The 20,782-nt window shown below is 33.4% G+C and overlaps 1 long non-coding RNA gene across 1 annotated transcript; it reads left to right on the top strand.

Annotated features, from left to right (window-relative positions):
- The first annotated feature begins 19,020 nt into the window (after positions 1-19,020).
- Positions 19,021-20,506, top strand: LOC142611349 (uncharacterized). The gene is made up of 3 exons (XR_012840015.1): positions 19,021-19,119; positions 19,208-19,282; positions 20,277-20,506. It is a non-coding gene; the product is annotated as an uncharacterized LOC142611349 (long non-coding RNA).
- The last annotated feature ends 276 nt before the right edge of the window (positions 20,507-20,782 follow it).

Here is a 20,782-nt window from a genome sequence, read left to right as displayed (position 1 = left end):
AGGTATTTTGGTCATTTTTTAGGTTATGAGGTAACTTGGTAATTTTTTAGTTTTTGGGGGGTATTTTAGTCATTTTCTAGGTTTTAGAGGTATTTTAGTAATTTTTAGGTTTCAGAGATATTTCAGTCATTTTTTAGGTTTAGAGGGTATTTCGATCATTTTTTAGGTTTAGGAGGTATTTTGGTCATTTTTAGATTTTGGGGATATTTTGGTAACATTTTTGGTTTCGATGATATTTTGGACATTTTTTAGGTTTTGAGGGTATTTTGGTAATTTTTTGGCTTTAGGGGTATTTAAGTCATTTTATAGGTTTTAGGGGTATTTTTTTTAATTTTATAGGTTTCAGTAGTATTTTGGTAATTTTATAGGTTTCGTGGGCATTTTATTCATTTTCTAGGTTTTAGAGGAATTTTGATCATGTTTTAGGTTTCCTGGGGAGGAGGCTTTGGTAATTTTTAGGTTTCAGAGATATTTCGTTGATTTTTTAGGTTTAGGGTGTATTTCAGTCATTTTTTAGGTTTAGAGGGTATTTTGGTCATGTTTAGGTTTTGGGAATATTTTGGTGATACTTTTGGTTTCGGGGACATTTTGGACATTTTAGAGGTTTGGGAAGGGGTATTTTGGTCATTTTTAAGATTTTGAGGTATTTTGGTCATTTTAGTAGTTTTTGAGCATATTTGGTGATTTTAGAGATATTGGAGGTATTTTGGTCATTTTGGAGGTTTCATGGGTATTTTACTCATTTTAGAGATTTTGGGGATATTTTAGTCATTTTAGTAATTTTTGAGCATAATTGGCAATTTTAGAATATCAAGGGTGATGATGTGAAGAAAATCAGTAGGCTGGATGCTTCAGACTTAAAATGACTACTGGCTGTCTTGATGGCCTGAAAAAGGAAGAAAAACAATCAAAGATGACCGGTGTCGCTGGCCAAGAACCCTCCGATGGTAAAGTTAGTTTTTCTCTCTCAAATTTTGGAGTTCCAACTTTTTAGGATGTGTAAAACGTACCTTTGTTTGGTCTGAATGAGCGTTTATATAGCGTCCTAAAGACAGTTATCAAACTTGTAACCTCCCCTGGATTTGAGGAGGTGTGAGGATTCGAAGATAACTTCCACAACTGCTTAGGAGTTACATGTTTCTCACCTAACTGTCATTGGAAGTTATGTGTGTAATAAGGAGTTGTAGTACACACTCAGGAATTTTCCTAAGTGTTAAGGGTTCGTCCAGGGGTCCTCATCCAGAGGTCTTCTAGTTGAGTGTACCTCGCTTCTAAGGGAGGTCATTCCTTTATGGACGAGGTTGATGGTTCCCCTAGATGGCACGGTGTGGTTCCATAAAACTTGACCACGCAAAACCTCGTCCAAGCACCTTCCTGCATGGATGAGGTTCTTACAACCTTTGCTTGCTTGGTCTTGCCCTGGACGACCTCCATGAACAATATTGGAGTTTGTACCCCATCAGGGGGCATTTTGGTCATTTTAGATATTTTTGCGATATTTTGCTCATTTTAGAGTTTTTGAGGGGGGTATTTTGCTCATTTTAAAGATTTTGGAGGTATTTTAGTCATTTTAGTAGTTTTTGAGCATATTTGGTGATTTTAGAGATATTGGGGGTATTTTGGTCATTTTGGAGGTTTCATTGGTATTTTGCTCATTTTAGAGATTTGGGGATATTTTAGTCATTTTAGTGATTTTTGAGCATATTTGGCAATTTTAGAAATATTGGGGGCATTTTGGTCATTTTAGAGATTTTGGCGATATTTTGCTCATTTTGGAGATTTTGGAGATAATTTTGAAAGTCCAAGGGTATATTGGTAATTTTGAAAGTGTAGGATATTTGGGTCATTTTAGATATTTAAGGGCATTTTGGAGGTCAAGACAGGGCCGACCCTAGACATTTTGGACCTTAGGCGAACAATTAAAAAAGGCCTTTTTTATATTTATGTATTAAAAAAATTAATTTTTTTATATCATAATATATTTATTTAAAATTTGTTTTTTTAAAAGAAACAAAATATCTAATTAAATTTTTGTATTTAAGTTTTTCTAACGTCTCTTTTTTGAGAAGCAAAAGGGATAATTTTTTTTTTTTTGTTTTATAATCCTTTAGTATTATTATTTACTTTTTTTTTTCTTTAAGTTACACGTGTTCCATTTTTTTTTTCTAGATTGAAGTCTTTTGTTGTAGTAATACACAACTAAAAGGTCCAAAACGTAGGATTTGGAATAAAAATTGTAAAGTTGTAATGTACAACTATGTTTTATGTTGGCTTTATTCCATGATAAAAAGTGTTGTATTTGCTTTAATTTGTTCTTTGTATTTTGTGGGATTTTATTGTATTGAGTTTAGTATTAAGTTAGTGAAGAATTGAGCATAAAATGAAGAATCAGTGAATTTCGCGACTGTCTCGTTAGAAGCTAACCCGCGAAAAAGCCACGTGAGAAGCACATAATGATGGAAGCTGAAGAGTCGTGCTAGCCTGGAGGTTTTCGTGAGTGTCTCACAGGTAAGGCCTTCCCGCGAGATACCTGCGAAACTCTCTGCCTGGAGGATTTTTTTAGGTGTGACTTTCTTACCCTTCATCCATACTATATATATCCTCATTACCCACAAAAAAATGAGAGGCTATTTAGAGAGAAAAACCCTAGATAGGTTTTCTACAACACACACACCCATTTTTTAGAGAGAGAGCTACTCATCCTTAGTAAGAAATCATTGTAGCATCTTCTCCTTCCCTCTCCCATTGCCATACCTTGAGAGGAGATTTGTACCCAAACACAACCAACACCCTTTCAGAGTGTAAAGAATGTTTTGGAGCTTGGGAAGTTTTGAGGATTTTTCCAAAAGAAGCAAGTGAGGCTTGGAGGATGCAATCGGGTGTATTGCGGGATCCGGAAAGCTAGAGAAGACACGACTCTGTGAAGTTCGTTGGTAGTAGGAGCTTGGAGGGCTCAAGTACATTGGGTAGACTAAGCTTGGAAGGTCTTTTGTTAATCGTGTACTCCAACTTTATTCTCTAGTGGGTCGATTACCATTTGAAGGGCGGCGGAGAGGTTTTTCGCCGAGTTCTTTGGTTTCCTCTTTGATAACACATTGACATGTTATCTTTTGTTTGCATCTCTCTTATCTACTCTTTTAGCTTTCATTTTACTGCTGTGATTTGTTGAATCTGGTTTAGAGTAGTTGTTTTGTTTGTTCCCTCGTACTTACTCTATTCCGCACTTAGTTTAAGTTAGAGTAAAATCAACCGAGCTGTAATTTTTTAATTTGGAGTCTAAATAGCTCTTGTGTTTTTAACACAAATCCGAACTTTAAAAAATAAAACACATCCCATAAAAAATTAAAATAAAACCCAAGTTTAAAAAATATATACAGTAAAAGTAAAACCAAAATGCCAGCGCACAAGTCTTATTAATAGAAATGCCAACCATAACACATATTTAAAATACTGCATTAAAGAAAAAAGCAATGAACCCAAAACACAAGAGTGACGACTAGCGGCAGCAGAGAGAGTGTGTCAAAGAAAGAGATATTAGATCTTAGATCATAAAAGAGAGAGGAAAATAAACTCATATTAGAGAGGAGAAGACCATACCTCCGCCGATTCTACTTGTGTGAAAATAGATTAGACAAAGAAGAAGTGGAGGTGCGACGCCAAGCCACCAAAGGAAGGGATTCAAATTAGATCAGTAGTGATTAGTGGAGAGGAAGAATGAGATTATGCAAATGGCTAAGGCAGGGCTAAGAGAGCAAGACAGAGAGAGAAACAGTATGGGTAAAATTTTTTGGGATTTTTGATTTGGAATTGTTGTGTGTAATTTTTTTAGACATAGCTTATATCAATTTTTTCCCAAAATTTTGGGGCCTCCTTCCACTAGGGGGCCTTAGGCCATTGCCTAATTGGCCTAGTGGAAGGGCCGGCCCTGGGTCAAGAGGGTATGCAAGTAGTTTTAGAAGTATTTAAATCATGTTGGATTAAATGGGTGGATTACTAATTAAATGGATTGTATTGGTAATTGATAATTTTTTTTTGAGAGATTTTCAACCTATGGCGTCCGCTCATGATAATTATTCTTTATTATCAGACCAAGACACGAATTAGTTTTTGGTGTAGGCGAGGATTGAACTCCAGATCTCTTATACAACCATCAGAGACTTTACCAGTTGAGCTAACTGGAACCCACTTGGTAATTGATAATTAATTTATATATAAATTGGTCACAAATGAATAAATGGGTTACACACTCAACCCATTTATGACCCAACCCATCCATTTGCCACCCCTATCCATGGTGGTGGTTATGCAAGTACCCAAGAGGCCAAGCCTCTAATGATAAACCCAATGGAGGTCTAAAAGAGGGAGTCATCGCTTTTGTGAGTGCTGCTGCTGAAACCGTAGCTGTCAGTGATGCTGGTGGCAGTTGACGAGGTAATGACTTTGCTGGGTAGTGCCTTTAATTTGGCTTTCGAGGTTGTTCATACGCACATATACTTCAGGTCTTTAGGCATGTTGTGGAGTACTGTTGGTTGTGCATTTGTTAGTGGTTTTTGGTGTTGTAGTTCTGTTATATATGGTTCTGCAGGTTTGTTTGTGGTGTTGCTTCGACTGGCTGGGGCTTAGTTGAGGTTCTTATTGGTTTTGTTGTTGTGTCTTCCTTTTAAGGGGCCTTGTCAGAAATGTTGCTGGTTTGGGCTATTTGTTGTTCTGTATTGTTGTTGGTTTTGATAGAAATGATATTTGGTAAAGGTGAGAAATTTTAGTCCATAAAATGTCGGTAGAATATATATTTATATCATGTAAACAAGAATCATCACCATCAACCTGTAACAAACAATATTAGTTCAAATCTGATCGTATTTAGATAAATCATAAAATTCAAGTTGGAAACTTGGAATTGGTGAATTTATGGAATGTTTAAATATGTTAATTTGGGTTTTAATCCAATGAATGTAGTGGAAGATTATATAGGACCGGTTTGATTATATGAAATGAAAAATTCTAAATTTATTAATTGATTTCTAATATATATATATATATATATATATATATATATATATATATATATATATATATATATATATATATAATTGAAACCTCTGAAACTCTCACAATTTTCTATGTTAACACAATATTTAAATAAAATTATTATTTTTAGTCCAAACTTAACAATGAGTGAAATTCTATATTTCTAACAAGTCCAACTTAAACTCAAACTCATCATTTTTTTTAAACAAAATTATTTTTGTTTAATTCAAACTTAACAAGAATTGAAACTTCATCCTTCTAACAAGTCCAACTTAAACTTAAAATCAAACCGAAACTTCTGAAACTCTCATAATTTTTCACGTTAGCACAGTATTTAAATAAAATTATCATTTTACCTAAATAAAATTGTTTTTGTTTAGTCCAAACTTAATAAGGAGTGAAATTTTATCTCTCTAACAAATCCAACTTAAACTCAAACTCATCATTTAAAAAAAAAATTATTTTTGTTTAATCCAAACTTAACAAGAAGTGAAACTCTGTCTCTATAATAAATCCAACTTTAACTTAAATTCAAACGTTGATAATTTATTTCCAAATTTGTGAGGTTAATTATGAACACTATAAAAGTAATGCAAACTCCAATATATATTTTTTTGAAGCCAAGTAGAAGTATGAGCTCCTCTTAGATTATTTTTTTCTTCTCTACTTTGTTAAATAAATAAATAAATTATTTTATGGTTTTTCATGTATCTTTTTAAAAGTAATTTTCATACATGAACTACCAAACTCTTTTTAACCGTTATTTACAAGATAAAAAAGTTTACAATAATTGAAATTATTCTTTTAAATGTAACTCATCTTTCTTTTATATTTCTCTATTATTTAGTCATGTTGGTGAAAATACAATAATAATGAAAATAACACAAAGAGAAACTGAATAGTACTTCTGAATATTGTTAATTTAAAGAGAAAAATTACACAACACTATTTAGATTGAGAAGCGGCACTCGCTCTCTTTAAGGAGATTCAAGCCCTTCAGCCTTTGGTTGGCTAAATTTTGTAACTGGTGCAGATCTTCTATGACTTGTCTCCTCTAGGATACAACAGCCCAACAAGTGTTGTATGTCTAGAACAACCTCTACACAAAGTGTTCAAGCCCAAAATTCTACCAGAAAGAACATCATTCTTTGCCAAGAACATATTCTAATTTTTCAAGTAGGAGGATCTAAGAGACTGATTCATTTCCATTTTTGATACCTCCATCATTCACCTCCCCTTGCGCATGTATCTAGCCCAATATTTGAGACAATTCATGTTAGCCCATTAATCACCATAATTAAAAAGAATAAAATAGTCTCTCTTCTTTTCAATGTGGGTTTAAATATTTTCACTAACTCCTCATCTTCCATATTTACTCCCACATTTTCACATTTATGTTGTAACGTTTATTCATTTTAATTATTTAATATTAAAATGCTCCAATAGTCCTCCACTCATTTTAATATTAAATTTAGTTAAAGAGAGATTACAAGCAAAGATGGGTTACTATGCATTATGAAGGTGTGCTCCGCATTGAACTTTCACTTAGTAAAACAACGATCTCAACTCTAGAGTCGTAGTGGTCTTCGACTTGAACTTGAACTAGAACTGCTTTAGGGAAATTAAGCGTCACTGCTTACACATAACAACTCAAGTGTTGACATGAGCTTTTATAGGTAGCACTTTACGACCGTGTGTTGATCCCAGTTTCATGAGCGTATTTGAGATCAAGTCCAAATCTCATGGGGAGCGGCCCCGCCCCCACACTCACATAGGTGAAATTTTGTTAAGGGTGCTCCTGTAATTCTGACACCCTACTCATACGACTTACAAATTTCATCAAGAGTTTTCTACTCAACTTCTCCACATTACAGGATAAATGCACTTACATCATAGGGATGAACAATTAAAAAAATATTTACAACATAAATAATTAAAAAATAAATAGTGCATTTCTTATGCTCATCATATGATTCGTCTTTCCCCTTGAACCCAATTCTCAGGATCTCTGGTCTTGGGTTGGGTATCATTATACATGGCTCATGATTCTATGGACTTTAGTCCCATCCCTCTCAATATATTTCAAACCCTATCTTTTTCCAAGACCTTGGTAAATGAATCTGCAAGATTATCATTAGATTTAATATAATCAACAGTTATGATGCTACTACTCAAATAAAATCGCATGGTACTGTGCTTTCTTCTTATAGGTTTGGATTTACCATTGTAGTAACAGTTTTTAAGTCTACCAATTGCGGCAGTGCTATCGCAATAAATTAATATAGGTGGAATTGGTTTTTTCCAAAGTGGAATTTTATATAACAAATCTCTTAGCCAATTTGCTTATTCACTAGCTGAAGCTAATGCTATTAATTCAGCTTCCATTGTTGAATTAGTAATTATTGTTTGCTTTTTAGATTTCCAACAAATAGCACCATTACCTAAGGTAAAAATATAACCAGTGGTAGAGAGAGACTCACCTGATAAAGTATTCCAATCGGCATCACTGAAAGCTTCAATCACAGTAAGGTACTTTTTATAAAATAAGCCATAACTTTTGGTACCAATTAAATATCTCATGACTCACTCAATAGCTAGTCAATGATCTTTACTAGGCTTGCTAGTAAATCTGCTAAGCACTCCTACTGCATATGCAATGTTAGGTCTAGCACAATCAGTAGCATAACGCAAACTATCAATGATGCTAGTATAATCCTTTTTATTAAAAATCTCATCATCATTATTCACAGGAAATAAATGAACACTAGAATCAAAAGGAGTAGCTACACTTTTGTGATCATAAAAATTATATATTCTCAATATTTTCTCAACATAATGTGATTGATCAAGAAATATTCCATCACATGTTTTTGTAATTTTCATGCTCAAAATAAAATTAGCCTCATCAAGATCTTTCATATCAAAATGGATTTTAAGCATATTTTTGTCTCATTTATAACATGCATATTTGAACAAAAAATTAACATATCATTCACGTAGAGGCTAATAATTATATGTAAATTATTCCATGATTTAGAATAAATACATTTATCATACTTATTTGATTTATAGCCATTCTCAATCATGCAGGAATCAAACTTTTCATGCCATTACTTAGGTACTTGTTTTAAGCCATATAGGGATTTAGTTAGCTTACATACTTTGCTTTCTTGTCCAGGCTCTACAAAGCCTTCGGGTTGGTCCATATAAATCTCTTCCTCTAGGTCCCCATTTAGAAAAGCAGTTTTTACATCCATTTGATGAATTTTCAAATAAAAAATTGCAGCAATAGCAATTAACAATCTAATAGATGTAATTCTTGTTACCAGAGAAAAAGTATCAAAGAAATCAAGATCAGCTTTTTGTTTGAAGCCTTTTGCAACAAGTCTAGCTTTAAACTTATCTATTGATCCATCCGGTTTCAATTTTTTTCTAAGGACTCATTTACAACCTATGGTCTTACAACCTGGTGGAAGATTTACTAATTTCCAAGTTCTATTAGAAATTAGGGATTCCATTTCATCATTTACATCATCTTTCCAAAATACAGCATTAGGTGATGTTAAAGCTTCTTTTAAATTTTATAGATTTTTCTCAATGTTAAAAACATAATAATCAAGACCACAATCCTTTTCAACTCTAGCTCTTTTACTCCTTCTAGGTTCCATTTCAACATTTTCTTGATTTTGTAGATGTGAAGTAGAAGAAGTAGGTTGTGACAAAATATTTTCTTCAATACCACTATTTTTCAATTTAAAAGGAAATTTTTCTTCAAGAAAAATTGCATCACCAGATTCAAAAATTATTTTGTTTTCGAGATCAAACAATCTATAGGCTGCACTATTAATCGCATAACCAAGAAAAACACAAGTAGTAGCTCTTATACCTAATTTACGTATTTTAGGGTCAGTAAGCCTTATATAAGTAAGACAACCCCATATTCTCAAATATCCCAAATTTGGCTTATGTTCTTTCCACATCTCAAAAGGTGTGGTATGTGACTTTTTATGTGGCACCCTATTCAAAACATGACATGCAGTTAAAATAGCTTCACCCCAAAAATGTAAAGGTGCACCAGATTCAATTAACATGGCATTTGTTAACTCAATTAGAGTTCTATTTTTTCTTTCAGCCACACCATTAGAAGCAGGTAAATATGGTGCAGTAGTTTCATGGATAATTCCCAAAGACTGAACAAATGAGTTGAATGCACTTAATTCATACTCACGACCTCTATCACTTCTTATTCTTTTTATTTTCCTACCGAATTGATTTTCAACAAATAAATAGTTGTATATTTTGAGAAATCATCAATAAAAGTGATAATATATTTATTTTCTCCACGAGTTAAAATTCTCTCAAATTCACATAAATCGGAGTGAATTAACTCAAGCAATTCGGTATTCCTTACAACACTTTTCTGATGCATTTTTGTAATCTTAGCTTGACTATAAGTTTCACATTTTTCAAAATCTTTTGATAGTCTTGGAATTAATCCTAAACTGCTCATGATTCATTCATATCTACTATTTATATGACACAAACAAGCATGCCAAAAATTAATAGAAGAAAGCACATAAACTGAACTAGTAGATGCTTTATTATTCTCAACATTCAATTTAAACATTTCATCACAAGTATAACCCTTGCCCACAAATAATCCTTTTTTAGTGATTACATAATTATCAGATTTCATAGTTTGCTTGAAGCCAGCCTTGTTAAGCAAAAAACTTGACATCAAATTCTTCCTCATGGACAGAGTGTAAAGTACATCTTTCAATATTAGCACACGTCCAGAAGTGAATTTCAATTCAATCTCACTACTCCCAAGAACCTTGGTTTTACTAGAGTCACAGAGCATAATAGTTTTTTCTTTAAAAGGAGTGTACAACTTGAACAAATTTTTGTCATAGTAGACATGCCTATTAGCACCAGAATGTGCCCACCACCCTTCAACATATTGCACCATATTGATGTCTGTAATCATAGCCACTAAAGGCTCTTTGGTTACGTTAGCTTGCAGGACAGATTCACGTTTTTGAAATTTGCAAAATCGAGCAATATGTCCACTCTTGCCATAGACAAAAAATTGATCTTGTGAAGGGGGTCCTTGGTTTTTATTGTAATTTTTATTCGGGTTTCCCCTTCCTTGAGGTCTATTATTATTTTAAAGGCTCTTTTTTTAGGCTTCAATTGACCATTTCTAGGAAAATGATTTTTGGGCATATTATTATTGGTTGAAATAAAGTTTACCTTTGTGGTAGAATTACCATTGCTCTCTTGTGTCATGAGTGCATCTTGTCCTCTAGTCTCCTCCTCCACACGGATGCGTGTGATCAAAGTCTCCAAGGATGTCTCCTTTTGTTTGTGCTCCAAAGTTTTTTGGAACTCTCTTCAAGATTGTGATAGTTTATCAATTATGCTAGCTACCACCAAATTGTCTCCAATCTTTATGCCTTTGAATCTCAATTCTGCCACAATCATTTGGAAGTTTTGTGCTTGATCCACCACTGATTTTCCATCCACCATTTGGTAACGGAAAAATCTACTAGCGGCATACTTCTTTGCACCAGCCACCTCAGTATCATACTTGCTTTGTAATGCTTTCCAAATTTTCTTGGTAGAATTATAAGTTGTATCATAATAATCATAGAAATGATCGGCAAGAAAATTCAAAAGATAAAAGTGACAGTTATATTCATCTTTTATATACTTATTTATTTTTTCTTGGTGGAGAGTAAATTCTTCCTCACTTATTTCATCGGTAGAAACCTTTGATGGATTCTTGTTAGTGAGAATGTAGGCGACTTTGAGAAGACTCAAGTAGGAGAAGACCTTTCCTTTCCACCTCTTGAAGTGGGCTCTCTTGAAGCGAAATGGCTTGCTGAGATTTCCAATTGGCTCATTTGGTTTATCTTGTGTGGGCTCCATGTTTTGAATCTCCTTAAAATTGTTGGTTAAAACACAATAATAATGGAAATAACACAAAGAGAAACTGAATAGTACTTTTGAATATTATTAATTTAAAGAGAAAAATTACACAACACTATTTAAACTGAGGCGCGACACTCGCTCTCTTTAAGGAGATTCAAGCTCTTGGTTGGCTAAATTTTGTAACCAGTGCAGACCTTCTATGACTTGTCTCTCCTAGGATACAATAGCCTAACAAGTGTCGTATAACTAGAACTACCTCTGCACAAAGTGTTCAAGCCCAAAGCTCCACCAGAAAGAACATCATTCTTTGCCAAGACCCATTCTAATTTTTTAGTGTATATTGCAGTAACTTGGATTGGGTCTAAATGAGTCTATTTATAGGCTCAATGGGCCTCACGAAATTACTACCCAAATTAATCTTATTAATTATGTTCATTATTTTGATGTAGTGGGTGTTACAAGATTAATTGCTGGATATTAATTTGATGGGCTGGAGTTACACAATTAATGGTGAGATAAGGAGTTTCTGAAGAATGAAAAGGCCCAAACGGATAGTCCATTAGTGGGTTAATGGCTCTTCATTTTCTATGATAGAAATGGAGTATTAATTTGGGCTATTTACTCACCAACGGATATGGTAATTATTTTGAATGAGTTGTCAAGTAGGAGGATCCAATAGACTGATCCATTTCCATTTTTTATACCTCCACCCTTCACCTCCCCCTTATGCATGTATCCAATCCAATATCTGAGACAATTCATGTTAGTCCATTAATCACTACAATTAAAAAGAATAAAATAGTCTCTCTCTCTTTTTCAATATGAGATTAAACATTTTTACTAACTCATCATCTTCCATATTGACTCCCATATCTTTACATTTATGTTGTAACATTTATTCATTATAATTATTTAATATTAAAATGCTCCAACAAGTCATAAATATATATATATTTTTTTGTTTCAATAATTTCTAAGCAGTGAATTATCTGATTCTTTAATATTTTTTGGTCTTTTAGAAGTTTTAATATCTGAATTTTTGAGCTATTTTTTTGTAGTATCTGAAATTTTCTGACAAATTTTTTTTAAGTCATAGCAAATCATGCAATGGTGTTGTTTTTTAATCAATTTAAAATTTTATAAAATTATTTTAGTCTACTTCACAAATAAGTAGGTTTCTGTGCATAGTACGAGTTAGTGACTAGTTAATTACAAATCCAAAATCTACTTAGTAAATCCCTTATGTGGGACTCAACATACGTCAACACAACACACACTTAAATACTCCAACGATCAATTAAATCCACATAATTTGGAGTATCACAAACCAATAATTATCTTATACGCCTAACATATACAACGTCTCTCTCATGTCAAGGGGAGAGGCTATAATACATTCTTCATTTTTATAATTGTTACAATAAATGGAAGATAATGATTTGAACCATAGTTCTCATTATAATAAAGTTTGGCAAAATAATTGAACAACAAAGCTCTTAGCTATACATTCTCCAAATTTCATCTAATTTCATTCCAAACATATAGTTATAATAAAAGACTTCACCCAAAATAAAAAAAAAGTGAAAGAACGTTAGTCTGCAGAATAACTCTTTAGCAATGATTTAACTTTAAACCAAAATTTCAGCTTTTTTTGGACCAACTCCAAACTTTCAAAAACAATTTTTAGCAAACAAAAACCGTCTTATGTTGTACCTTCTATATTTCACTTTATGTTCCACAAATTATGCTAGGTCATGTGTCTAATTTATTATATCTTAAAATTTGATTATTTTATAAAGAAAGTAAAAACAATATATAGCAAGTTCGGATTCAAACTATAATGCCAGTTGCCAAAACCATCGAGGCATCAAGCACAATAGTTTGGCACTTTGGCTATCCACTTTTTTTTTTTTTTCCTTTAATGTCACTTGCTTGCTGGTCTTTGCCTCCTCATTGCATGCCCCCATCTCCTATCACATCAATATATATATAAAAGCAGAGACCTCATGCGAGAGTGCATGAGGTTCTGCCATGTGGCGCTCTATATGAGTTTTTTGCAATTCTCTTTATTATGAAACGATTTTTTCCAACCTCAAAAATTAAAACAATGCAGCTTTTGTGTTTAGCACTTATTGCTTCATCAAAAATCAATTCACTTCTTCCTCTCTCCTAACTCTTCACTTCTTTCCATTACCAAAAAAAAAAAATACTGTTCACTTCTTCCGGACAAAAAAAAAAAAAAAAAAAAAAATCACTTCCCCATTCAAATTTAAATGCACACTATGGATAAGCACCTAGCAAAGTGAGACCAAGCTTTGCACTATTACACATTCTTCCGGACAAAAAAAAAAAAAAAATCACTTCCCCATTCAAATTTAAATGCACACTATGCATAAACACCTGGCAAAGTGAGACCAAGCTTTGCACTATTACACATTTACAATAATATTATACTTTCCAAGTAATTTCTGATGAAATCAAACCCATCTTTAAATTTTTTAAATTTCACTCATTCTCTATCTCAACTCTTTAGTTCTTTCTCTGTCTCTTAACTCTTCACTTCTTCTAGCAAAAGCAAAAACAAGAAACTCTTTCACTTCCCCTTTCAATTAAATGCACACTACGTACCTGTTTCTTTTGAAAATTATATATTGATGATGGATCAACGATTCCTCTATGAGTTCATGGACAAAAGCTCATTTCTTAGTGTTTGTAAATAAATATTGCCAACTCTCTCTCTCTTTATTTCTTTCTTTCAATTTTTTTTTTTCAAAATTTTATTTGGGATATTGAGTTTGCAGTTTGCAATGTTTGAGGGAAGACAGACTCAGGGAGATTGAAACTTCAACTTTACCTATTTTGGCCAAGGATTAAAGTCACTAAACCCAAGGAGAAAAAGCCACTGGCTCCTAATTTATCAAACCCTTCTTCAGTATCTAAGTCCTAAGAGGTACAAAATACTAATACTCAATTTGTTCATTCTTTGCTGTTGTTTGGTAATGGGTTTTTGACAATCAAACTAGATGGTGGTTTGTTTCTTTTCATTTGAACTGTTTACTGGTTAAGATTTTTACTGAGCCACCCCGTTTTTGTAATTTATGATTTGTCTTTTGGTGAGTGATTTAAATATGTTACATGAGGATGTGATTAAGAAAATTGGGTACTATTTATACCCTAAGGCAAAGACAGGTTGAGTAAATAATCTGGTTTTGTTGGGCAGGTAGAAAGATCAAGGAGGAAGAAGCTTAATCAATAAATCAAGCTCCTCCATGCCACATGTAGTTGGAGCACAAACTCATGTATCTATTTGGATTGGGTCACATTCAAAGCGCCAATGGAGGCAAAACTTTTGTGGGATTTGAAGTGCAAAGAGCCCAAGAGTAATTACATATTTTATTTTGAATCCATAGTGTTTGATAAAATGCTTGACAGAAAATTTATAATTTTTATTTGGTTTTATGATGTAGCAGCCTATATAGTTTGCGTGAGTGAAACAAATTAAATTAGCTACGGGTAAGAAAGTTGCTATTATTTTTAGGTGAATAATTTTCTTTTACTTATTGAGGGGTTAAGTATTATTTGGTAGCAAAGTTTTAAAATAATATCCACAATCTACACATATTCTATGTCCTACTAAATGATAGAAACTCAATTGTTAAAAATAAGAACAAAGAAAGAAACAATAGAATTGCAAAGGTATAAATTAAGAACTAAGTGGGCAGAAAAAATGATGTGGTGTCTCCATTATTTGAAGGTTAGCCTAGAATTTATATAAACTCAAAAGGGTATTAAAGAATCGTTAAATATATTATACCAGTACACCTTTGTTAAAAAATTGTTAAATATGTTGAATCATGTCTACCTCAACTATCATTGAAACTACTTGCTTTATTTATTTATTTATTGGTCAAGTATCATGTATGGCTGTTTGCAAGAGCCTTGACAATATCAAAGTGTGTTTGTTGCTTTGCCTAGACATGAATCACTATGCAACCTTAGTACTGCTATAGTTAAAATATTATTGAAGATGCTTCATAAGATCAACACCTTAGTTAGTCATTTCGTATGACAAGGGATAGGTTGAAGGAGTTTGATATGCATAATGTATGCTTGCAATTAATTGGTTTACAATCAACTAATGGTATGCAACAAAATATGCCTACATGCTCCGAAGTTTCTACTATAATTGTAGGTAATTTTAGCAATGAAAGTAATCACCATTTATGCTATAATATATGTAAAAAAGTTTTCAAAAACTATTTTACATAAAAGCTTATAGCATTATCCGCGCAATGCGCGGGCAACCTTCTAGTTAACCCTAATGACGGAGCCATATTGCCATAAGCTAAATTCTTTTGCTTGATTGCTTCATAATAATGATCATCAACTCCACTCCATTTGCGCTGACGAATCTCTCCTTGTTCTCGAATGGCATCAACAAGCAACAAAAACACTAGCCAAAACAAGTTATCTCCCATCTCCTCCAAACTCTTTGGATCATTGGACTTGTACATAGCCTGAAGCACAAGGTCTACATCATTTATCTACCCGAACATGGGTTTTACATTCTTTCTTTGATTCCCTCGCTTCTACGAATACCCTTAAAATATTGAGCCAATAAAAACAATGTTCAATTTTTTTTAATTATAATTTATTAAAGTGATAAGATTTTACTAAAATTATACCACCTTCATATGCATACATTATTGACACAAACTTTTATTATCTATTAATAACCATTAACAAAAAATCAGGTCAATAATATGAAAGTTTTTTGTATTCACTAAGTTCATTGGTACGTAACTCTCAATCATTTTAATTGGTATATCGACACCAATATACCATTCACGGTACATGGTAGGATAATCAAACTCTTAAATTGTCTTACCATAAAAAGGTTCACAGTCACAAACAAGAGTGCTAGGCAATATCCTAAAGCTTAATTTGGGTTTTCCAAATTAATATAGGGAAACATATTGACCGTTAATCTTGCCTTGTTCTCCATCATCGCAAACTTTTAACTTGAACGGACCTCCCCTATATATGCGTGGAGTTCAACTTTAAGAACACCTCCATGCATGATTGGCTGAGTGAGTCAATAGTACGTATGGGCCAGACTGGTAAGGTGGGCCATTTTCGGAGGCAACGATTTTGTGAAGGATTAATTTAATTTGTGTAGCTGTATATTATGTGAGCAAGAGAAACTTAAGCTGAACCTGTTAATGTTATGGAGCTCAACCCAAGGATGTTAAGGGCCCAGAAGTTACAATGATATTTTTTTATTATATATTTTTGTAGCGAAGGTTGGACTTAGATTTACGGCTTTGGACAAGTAAATTATGAACAACTGCAAGAATTGACGTACAATATTGTTATGTTGTCCAACGGCCCTGCAAGGCCTTCGAGCTGACCTTTTCTCATCTCATCTGGGCTCATATATAGCTGCTTTTTAGTTTGTTTTGATAAATCTATTTGTTTTGATGAAAAATTTCTTCATAGATTTAAAAAAGAAAAAGAAAAAATAGTTTTCTTATGTCTAGTAGTATTAAAAATAAAAAAATCAAAGGAAAATTACGTTTGGTCAAAGAAAAATCCTATTAAAAATATGACTTAATTTTATAAATTGTATTGACTATTTAGTAAATTTTTTTGAAAAGCAACCCTATTTCAAGTCATACTAAATAAATTAAGTTAAGAGGAAATATGAAAACTATTGAAAACAATTTTATCTCATTTTGAGGTCACTACTCACTACCAAACATAGAAAAATGAAATATTTTTTTGAAACACAACTTATTTTTTCATAGAAAATATTAGTATCAAAAGAAACCAAGCGTTACTTTTTTTCTTCTCTCCCTAAATGTGTTGGAGTTTTATTTTAATGTTCTTGAATTAAAAATAGATCAATATATAATGGGTTGAGTGCAGATGTGGCGTAAACCCCTTGGTTTATGCCATCCAATAACACAACGCCACAACATAATTTAAAAAAAAAAAAAAAAAATTATTGAATACAACTTGCTACAAACAAACGCCCTTTCACAGAACAAAATCCCATCTCCTCCTTTCTAATTTCTATCATTCAAGTCAAAATAAAATCTTATCTTTTCCTCACAAGAAGCACCGATCTAGCAACCCGCCACACACACATCGCCAAAATCGTTGCTGTCACCACCGCTTAATCTTCTCTCCATTTCTCTATAACAAATCTGAACCAACATTAAATTAAATTTGTAAAAAGTACCCAATCAATTTCTTGCCCACAACAATCTCAAAAGTTGGAATGAAACCCCAAGAACTACACCAGGATGATGAAGAAGAAGAAGAAGAAATTTTGAAGTTTGAATACCAATTTTATATACCAATAACGAAATTTAAAAAACCCATTTCATGAAACTTGCAAAATACAACAAAAATACAATAAACCCACCTAAATTTTCTCTAAAATAGAGCAACTCAAAAGTGACCCTACTGAAAAATCTTACAGATCATATTAAAGTCACCATCCCTATCTCCATCTTTGCACACACAATGAACCACCAAGTGACCAACCCATTGCCACAAAAAATCCTTCAAACCTTAGAAAGAAATTTTGTGGAGACTAGGATAGTAGATAGGATGACGGCAACGACAACAAATTTTGTTGCTTGTGGTGGCATACAATGGCATATGATGGCATATGGCGACATGGGTTGTGGGGTGTTGGGTGTGCTTCTTCTCTGTTCTTGAAGACTTGAACAATAGAAAGAAAACGCTTGAGATTTTGATTTGTTTTAATTTCTGAAATAGGATTGCGTGGAGAAATTTTTTTAAATAACTATAAAAACCAAATTATATTATTAGTTAGCCAAGGTTTGAAACTAATTTGGTATATAACAAATCGAGTCCTTTGGACTCGATTTTTGAATGCTAAATTGAGTACATCGAACTCGATTTCAACCTCATTCGTAGCTGATGTGGTCCACGTCAGCATAGAAATCGAGTCATGTGGACTCGATTTCTGTGAAGTAGAAAACGAGTCCTACGGACTCGATTTCGTACCACCTAAACCGAGAAATCAAAACGCTGTAGAAGAAAACACTGAAGAACCAGAGATGAAAACCCAGAGATTAAAACGCCGAAGAAGAAATCCAAAGATCAAAACATCGAAGCAAAAACCCAGGGATCAAAATGCCAAAGCAAAACGCAGAGATCAACAACCAGAGATAAACAACGAAGAAGAAATAAGCAACAATGCAAATCGGATCGAGCGCCGAATCGGTCGATGGAAATCGAATCGGGTGTGTGGTTTCTCGCCGCCGCCGCTCCAGTGGAGGAGAAGAACATGTACCCAGCAACCCAGGCGCCGATTCTGACCAAACCCAAGCGACGAAAACTTCAGGCGATGGAAATCAGATCATGGTTTCCCGCCGCCGCTCCAGTGGAGGAGAAGAACGCGTTGATTTGTTTTGGGTTTTGTATTTGGTTTTGTTCATGGGTTTTGGGTTTGGGATTTTTAGAAATGGGTTTGGATTTTGAGAAATGGGTTTGGGATTTTGAGAAAAATGGGTTTGGGATTTTTGGAAGCTTGGCAGAAGGGAAGAAGATGTGAACAAGACTTGAAATGAAGAAAGAAGGGAAGAAGAGAACGGGACCTGAAATGGAGAAAAAAAATAAAAAGAAAAAAAAAACGAAGGGAGAAGATGATGAACAAAATGAATTTCTATTTGACAGAACTTGAGTCCAATGGACTCGAGTTCTATGTCTACGTGGACCACCTTTCCACATCAGCTACGAACGATGTTGAAATCAACTTCAAAGCAGTCGATTTAGCATTCGAAAATCGAGTCCAAAGGACTCGATTTGTTATATACCAAATTAATTTCAAACCTTGGCTAACTAATAATATAATTTGGTTTTTATAGTTATTTAAAAAATTTTATCGACGTGGAAAGGGGGAAATTATTGGGTGGTCCGGGACTACAAGGTCAGCAAGCTGACCTTATAGTCCCAACCAATAACTTTAAGACAACTCACTAAATTTTGCTTACAAAAAAATTTATACCACATCAGCCATCAGTAAATTAAAGTTAAACCCCACCCACCTTATTCCCTAACGTCTTTTAATCCCGTCAAAATCTGAAGAGCAAATTCAAAATTTAGAATGGAATTGGGCGGGTTAGTTATTTTCAATCTCAAAACTCAAAGCATTCAAATTTCATTTTTCATTGTTCATCAAAACTTTACAAACCTGCTCTTTCTCCAGTCCACCTCTACTCCTTCAGCTCTCAGATAGCTCGCTTCAGGCTCAGGCTTGATGAGATCTCCTTCCTTCTCTTGGGTTAGCTCTCTCTCTCTCTACAATACTATTCCCCTTTTTTTAATTATTCCAAGACTTAGATTTCGTGCAACAAACACAGCCTTTTTAGGGATTTAAGTTTTAAGTATTTCATGCAATTGATGTTTATAATTTATTGAATTTGTGTAAATCAAAGTTCAAATTGATAGGGCTTGGTCTATGCGAGCTTCCTCCTGAAAGATTGCCTTTAAGGTGTTTGTGAAAATGCTTGTTTGCTTGACATTTCTCTATTGGCTTTATGCTTTTGCTTCTGGTGGGTGGGTTTGAATGAAAAAATATATATATGAAGAAATGAGTCAATAGTTGATGTCACTGAGCCAAGTAGTACCAATTTGGTTTTTGTTTTCCACCTATTGCTCTCATAGTTTCTTCAAAAGAAGATCAATAAAACATAGTGTTTTTAGTTCTTATTCAATATTCTGTAATTTGAGTGTTTTGTCATATGAACTTCTTGAACTCCGACCAAAAAAATAAAGGTTCTTGGTTCTTTGAGCAATTTGCTTTGGTACCCATTAATTGTTAATAGTTCTATCGTTTTTACTAACTTCAATTTATCGTGAAGATGTAAAATTCCCATGCCCCCTTTTTTCTTTTAGTATTGGCTTAAATTTTGCTGCCCAATTTTTTCCTTTAGGTATTAGCTTGAGAATCCTTTGTTTTTTTGGCACATGTTTACAAATACTTGGGCCTGAAGACATTAGAGTGTAAGAATATACTTCACCAGTTTTAGTTTTTGGCAAATTTACAAGCATAGGCAGCCACAGCGTTTATACTTTGCAACTATTTTCAAGGAATGTGCTTTATATACTTATTGCTCCACTGATTGCTTATTATTTGACTTCTCTAATTCAAGTTCCAATCAAATTGTTGGTTTATTTCACTTGAAACCAAATGAACATATAGAATCTTTGCAAGTAAATAGAGGTTCAGCTTCTTGGATATTGTACTAATTGAAATTTGTTTTTCAAAGTTGCAGGATGATAGAGCCCCAGCTAAGCCACATTGCTAATAAAAGGTTGTGAAGCATTCATGATGGATTGAAGTCATGTATCTTGAAGTCACCCAGACAAATTTTTAGTTTTACTAAAGTTTTAGATTTGATACATGTTAACTTATTTTTAGTTTGAAACAAGTGACATGTCATGTACATACTTTTGAAATTTGGCTTATAGAGATCATAATAGCTCATTGTTGTGCTTTAGAAAACAATTCTTCCCTAACCCTTTTTTTTTTTTTTGAGGTGACTGGAATTCAAGTTTTAAACCATTTGATTTTTCTGTTCAAATAATGATGCCTAGAGAAATCAAGCACTAAATCCCATATACTTCCACTTTTACAAGAGAAATTAGGAAAGAAATGCAGCAAAGTTGCTCCATGAGTTCCAAATAATAGAAACTTTAATGAGGCCTTCATCAATCTCTTCCCCAATTTTCTCAAGTTAGTCACAGAATATGGTCCCAAAGCAAAAGATGACATAAAAAG

This window comes from Castanea sativa, chromosome 9 (genome assembly GCF_040712315.1).
Source record: "Castanea sativa cultivar Marrone di Chiusa Pesio chromosome 9, ASM4071231v1".
In the NCBI taxonomy this organism is placed as follows: domain Eukaryota; kingdom Viridiplantae; phylum Streptophyta; class Magnoliopsida; order Fagales; family Fagaceae; genus Castanea; species Castanea sativa.
The sequence above is the reverse complement of the archived record's forward strand: the minus strand, read 5'-3'. Positions and strand labels throughout refer to the sequence as shown.